Here is a 6,353-nt window from a genome sequence, read left to right as displayed (position 1 = left end):
TCAGAGCACACAACTTATCAGCAGCCAGCTCAAAGCTCAATCATAAATCCACAGATGACAAAACATTCTTTCTCAGTCAACACTGAGGAAACACACTTAAATCAGCACGTTCAGCTTGCTGAACCTAATAGTCTAACTACAGCCTTCAGACCTAAAGGTCTTATGAAAAAATCAGCAGTGGAAAGCTTTGAAGAAGAGTGCATCCCTCCAAGTAAAACAGCAACTGTTCATGAAAAGCCTAAAGAATTAGAGAAAACTTGTTTAGCAAAGTCAATTGCCCCAGCCATATCAATTCAAGATTTAGTCTCTAAAACAAGCCAAGATGTGAAATCAACCTTTGTGTCTTCTACTGCAAACACACAAATGACTTGTTCAGTTGAACTGGAATCCGTAGTAGTTGTACCCACCAGTACTGAAAACTGTCAAACTTCCATGGCCCATGCAGGATCACTTTCAACATGCCCAGCTGTCAACATATCAAGTAAAATTTCATTGCCAAAAAGTATTGTATATAGTTCTTCAGGTCAAACCCCAGATTCAAGCCCATTTACAAAGAGGTCAGTCAAGGGTATGATATCATTGTTTAATGGAAAAGATTTACAAACAACCACAGAGAACGTCTCACAAGACAGTGATGAAATGAAAGGGTCAGGTGTCAAATCATCACTTTATGAGTTTATTAATTCTAACCAGGAACGGACCACATCTTCAAACCATACAATAGTTACAACAGCAGACACATCTGTGAACGGCTTGTTGTCAGTGTTCAGTGGAACAATACTCACTGCTGTTTCAGCAGATACTGCATCACCATCCTTGGTTTTATCACCAACAGATCCTCTTCCGAGTCCAGTTTATAGTACACTGTCTTTTGTGTCTTGTCCACCTGTTGAACTTAAAGTTTCACCAGTTCCACAGACTACAGTTTCTTCCACTGACCAGTCAAAACAAACTCAATGTGTTACCCCTGAACTAACAACTATCACAGCTGATGGAAGCTCACAAGTACACTATAATAGAACAGATTGTCAGATCACTGAGGAATCTGCCCAGGCTTTGGTCTCATTTGGTGACAGTACCTCTCATTCAGTTTTTGTAACACTAGGACTGTCAGAAGAGACTTTTGTGAACATCCCCTTAGCTGAGGATTTAGTAGCAGATGATATGCAGGTTTCAATTGGCACAACCCCTGATATATCTTCAAGTGGGAATAAAATTACTCTGTTAAATTTTCAAAGACAATATAAAGAGAGTCAGTGTATGGTAATGCCTGACAACCAGACTGATTTAAGTCAACCAGATGACACATTTTCAACAGAGGAAATATCAAGTCAAGGTATTTCAGCTGCAGAAAGTAGACCAGACACCCACCATATGTTAAATCAAACCACTTCACAGACCTCTGTACCTCAAGCAACAGAAATGCCGCTGTCTGCTTCAAAACCTGATACTGAGAAGGACAACACTAGTGAACTAGATGTAACACCCCAGCAGCAATCAATAACCAATCTTGTTTTGTCTGAGATTAAATCTATTGAAGAGAAACCATCATTCACTGCAGTTTCACCTACTGAGCTGGAAGAACTATCATTAGGTGTTTTGAATTTAAGTCCAAGGAAGATGCTTATTCCTCAGATAATGATTTCAGAGGCTAGCAGTCCTGAGGAAGAGTATGCTATTGAAGAAGATGTGATGACAGATGTACATGATACTACAGTTAAACATGATTCAACTTTATCTTCCATTGAAAGCAGTTCAGTGGAAAGTACTGAATCTTCTGAAGACATAAAGCATTGCAGTTTTGTTACAGAGGAAAAAGAAAAGTCTTTCACAGTTGTGGCATCTCAAGAAACTGGCAATCAGAGTATCAAAATGGTTATCTCCTATGAAACAGAAGATTCTGGTGTTAAGACTAATGACTACATTGAGGGCTTATCACACAATTCAGATTTATCTTTAGCCTCATTCGTGATAAACACTGCTGAACAAAATGACTTCAATACTCATAATTCTTGTAATTCAGTTCCTCTTGAGGCACAAGAAGGTAATGAGAGTCTCTATTCTAAAAATCCTTCAGAAAACACACAACTTAAAGAAAAATGCCAAGAGGGTGCCACAGCACCCAGTGCTTCTGGACAAGAGTATATAACTAACTTAGAAGATATCACAGACTCTGAATCAGTAAAGGTTGAAGAGAATTTTAAAGATCACGAAGCATCTAAAATAATGTCAGTTAAACTAAAGGACAACAAGATCCCCTTTGAGCCAGAAAGCAAATCAGAAGATTCATCAAGAGACTCCCTGTCAAATATCAAACAGAGTGAAAAGAAAGAGCAATTGCAAATTAAAGACACTGTACAATTACATGAAGTGCCAACACCCACCAACATCATTAAGCCAGCTGCTTCTTGTGTACCTACAGACACACATGATGATGAGCATTCTAGCAAAGGTATATTTTCACATATTTTCACTTCATCCCAGCCGCAGAGTGGATCATCTATATTAGGAGGCATACTCCATGGGTCATCATCTTCCAAAGAAATACCAGGTACAGGATTATTCTCAATGTTTGGAAGTTCTGCTCCTCAAGCACGTCCTGTAGCATCTACACTCCAAGATGCATCACATGGAAAGGGATTGTTTTCTGTATTTGGTGGATCTAATACCCAACCACCACCTCACCAGGAAAGTTCACCTATGTCTGGGTCAAACGAGTTACTTGTTGGACCACGACAAATGCCTGTTCCAAGAGAGGCTGTAGAATTGGGAACCATAGAGCCATCAAGCCCTGGACCAATAGCTGCTCAAGGCACTGACACAAAAGGTCCACCAGGACCTGTTCCAAAAGCAACAATAGAAACTGAACCAAAAGGGGCAACCCCTAAAGGGCCCACTCCCAAAGAACCATTGGGTAAAGGAATATTTTCTGTTTTTACTGGGTCTTCTCAACAGACAGCACCCACAAGCAGAGCTGCTGCAAGGACATCTGGATCTTCAGTTTTTGGAGGTTTTCTGTCTGGTTCTGGAGACAAAGAAAATAATACATCTGGTTTATTTTCTGTGTTTGGTAGAGGTAGTTCTCAGTCTGAAGCTCTAACAGATACCACTCAAGCAAAATCTACCAATAAGGAAGCAACAGGGAAAGGACTGTTTGCAAAGTTTATTGGACCAGGTGCAACTGATGGCTCTGAGCCAGACAATCTCTTTAAAGTTCCATCTGTTTTCTCTCTAGGAGGTTCTTCTGACTCTGATAAAACAAAATCTACTGGATTTAGCCTCATGTCTTTTATGGAAAAGAAATCTAATGATCCACAATCTGTAGATGCAACCATCATAAGCCCTATAACTCCAACAACTACAACATATGTAATACCAGATGAAATTGCACATATTGAGACTAAACAAGAACCTTCAATGGAACCCACATCTGCGCCTACTATAGAAATTGATCAGAAACCCTGTGGTGAAATTAAAGAAGAACCTGTTAATGCTACAGGTAAGAATGAGGAAATGTACCCTGATGATACAAACTCTCAAATAAATATGGCTGAAAAGCATGAACAACTAAAAAATGAAGAAACTTCAATAATTGAAAAGATACTTAAAGAGGTACAAGACATTAATGAGCAACCTACAAATGAGGAGCTGGAAGGTAAAAAAGAACTTGTAGCTACCAGTTTGGAGAAAACCGATTCTGAAAAAAATGTTCACCAGTCAGTGCTGGAGAATTATTCAGAGCCAACTTGGTCTGAGCAACAAGCAGAAGTGTCATTAGTATCACAAGAGACTGACATGTCTTTAGAAGCTGACAAACCAGTGCATTTAGAAAAAATTGTGGAACTGGAAAACTCTCAGTCTAACACAGTTCTGGATTGTGCAAGACCCACATCAACTGAGAAACCATTAAAGAGTGAAGAATCAGGGAAGGATGAACATGTTCAGACAGCGAACACAATTTCAACCGAACATGAGAAAGACATCATTTTGACCAGAATTTTTGATAGCCAAGAAGCAGAACTAGAAAAATCTCAAGTAACTAACAAACCTTTGGATTATGAAAGATTCACAGAAACTGAGAAAACCTTGAAGGGCGAAGAATCAGAGAAGGATGAACATGTACAACCAGCAGACAAAATGTCAAGTGAATATGAAAAACACACAGCCTTGAACAAAATTTCATACAGCCAGAATGTAGAACAGGAAAAACATCTAAATTTTGAGATATCCACAGAAACTTTGAATGATGAAAGGGTACAGACAGCAGACAGAATTTCAATTGAACACGAGAGAGACACAATTTTAAACAAAATTTCTCAGAGTCAGCCAGATGATATTACAAAGTCAAAAGATATTGAAAACCCAGTGGCACCCACACAACCCTCTTTAGATCCACAGCCTGTTTCACCTGTTCAACCACAGCCAGTTCACAATCAGGTAGTGACTGGATCACAGCCAACAATACTTGGTTTTCCAGGTCAGCCCAGACAAAGAATAGAAGGACCTTTTAATCTTTCTAGACAGGGTATGTCTGAAACAAGTCCTAGAATGAGAGGACCTATACCTGGAATGTCTGGTCAACCAAGGCCAAGCATGCCTAGCTCTCAAAGACCTCCGGAGCCAACTACCTTTTCTGGCTTTATGTCAATGTTTTCTGGGCCAAGTACTCCCAGCAAGCCATCAACTTTAGGTTTCTTCTCTGGGCCACAGACCTCCTTCTTTAAGTCCTCAGCTTCTCCTGCAGCACCACCACAACAACAGCAAAAGAGCTCATTTTTTAATTTGCCAACGAGCTTGCAAACAGAATCCCTGACAGGTGATCTGTTTGGACTGTTTAAGGAAGCAACCAAACCAGATGAAACCAAACCACCAATAAAATTAGAGAAATCTGAAAGTAAAGACCCTGGTGGAGCACAAGACTCCCAAAGGCAAATAAGTCTAACTGATAATAAGTCAGGTGCAGTTTCTGAATCTGATACAATTGAACCAGTTTCTGAAGATATAGAATTAAACAATGAAGATTTACCACAGAGTTCATGTGAAACAATACAGGATACTAAAGAAGTAACCTTTGAACCTCAGACTCCTAAAGAGAAATCTGAATTGAGTGTATTTAGTGGTTTACCCTCAAATGTACCTCCAGGAGACATTGAAGCCTCACCATCTACACCCCAAAAAACACCTGAAGACAAACATCTTACTTCAAAAGGTATCTTTGGGTTATCCGGTTTGTCAACATCCTCATTTGGTGGTTTAATGTCTGGTGCATCAGAGACCACAAAACCTTTTAGCTCTTTCTTTGGCTCCTCCACTCCTGCCCCTTTAGTCAGTCCCAACCATTCACAGCCACAATCAGAGAGTGGTGGGCTGCTTTCTGGTTTCAAAGGTTTTTCTGCAGGTCTTTTCCAAGAAGATAAGTCAGCTGCTGCAAAGGAAGAAACCATGTCTGCCCCATCAATGTTTGGCAGAAAAATAGCCTTTCCATGGCAGAGCTCACCTCCTCAGACCCCTCCCGCCACCCAGTGCCAAATCACAGAGTTAAAACCTGAAGAAAATGATCCAGAGGTGGAGAAAATGTCTCCTGAATCAGAGGTTACAGGTAGTGCAGATCCCAGTGATACAGAAGGTGACATCTCTTCAAATAAGCTGCCAAGCTTTGACACAAGTACAGAAAGTCTAACAGCATTAAAAGAAGTTGCTTCCTGTCCAGAAGTGGAACATTTGGAGAAACCTCAAATTTCTCACATAGATAAGAACAAGGATCCCCTGTACATAGATCCCAGTGCAGAAAAGCCACCAGAGAGCCCTCTGCAGCAAACATTTGACAAAAGGCTAGTAAAATCATAATAAATGGCTGTTCTGAGGCCATTTATTATACTTTGATGTGACAATGACCCTCCATCATCCCAAGAAGTTTATTCTTAATTTGTGTTGCGTGTTATCATTTTTATTTTATATGTATTTTAATTGTGTATGTCAGGACATGCGTTGATAAAGAACCACTTTAATTTATACATGATTTAGAGTTATACGTGATTCTGCTTAATGTATTTACCCCCATTGTTTTAGTAATTCTATGGTTTCGTTATTCCTTTTATTCCTGTGTTTTAAATCTTTATACTACAGACAGTGGACCAAACACATTTTTAAACCTGTTTTTAGACTTAAATGAATAGGATGAATTGTTTAATCTCTGCGTCGGGACTGATTTTGAGTTAGAGGGACAAGTTACCCAAAAATAAAAAATTCTGTCATAATTTACTCACTCTCATGTTGTTACAAACCTGTATAAATATCTTTGTCCTGATGAATACGAAGAAAGATGTAGATCTGTCTTGGTTCTGATAAACACG

The sequence above is a fragment of the Paramisgurnus dabryanus genome, chromosome 5 (genome assembly GCF_030506205.2).
Source record: "Paramisgurnus dabryanus chromosome 5, PD_genome_1.1, whole genome shotgun sequence".
Taxonomy (NCBI): Eukaryota; Metazoa; Chordata; class Actinopteri; order Cypriniformes; family Cobitidae; genus Paramisgurnus; species Paramisgurnus dabryanus.
The sequence above is the reverse complement of the archived record's forward strand: the minus strand, read 5'-3'. Positions refer to the sequence as shown.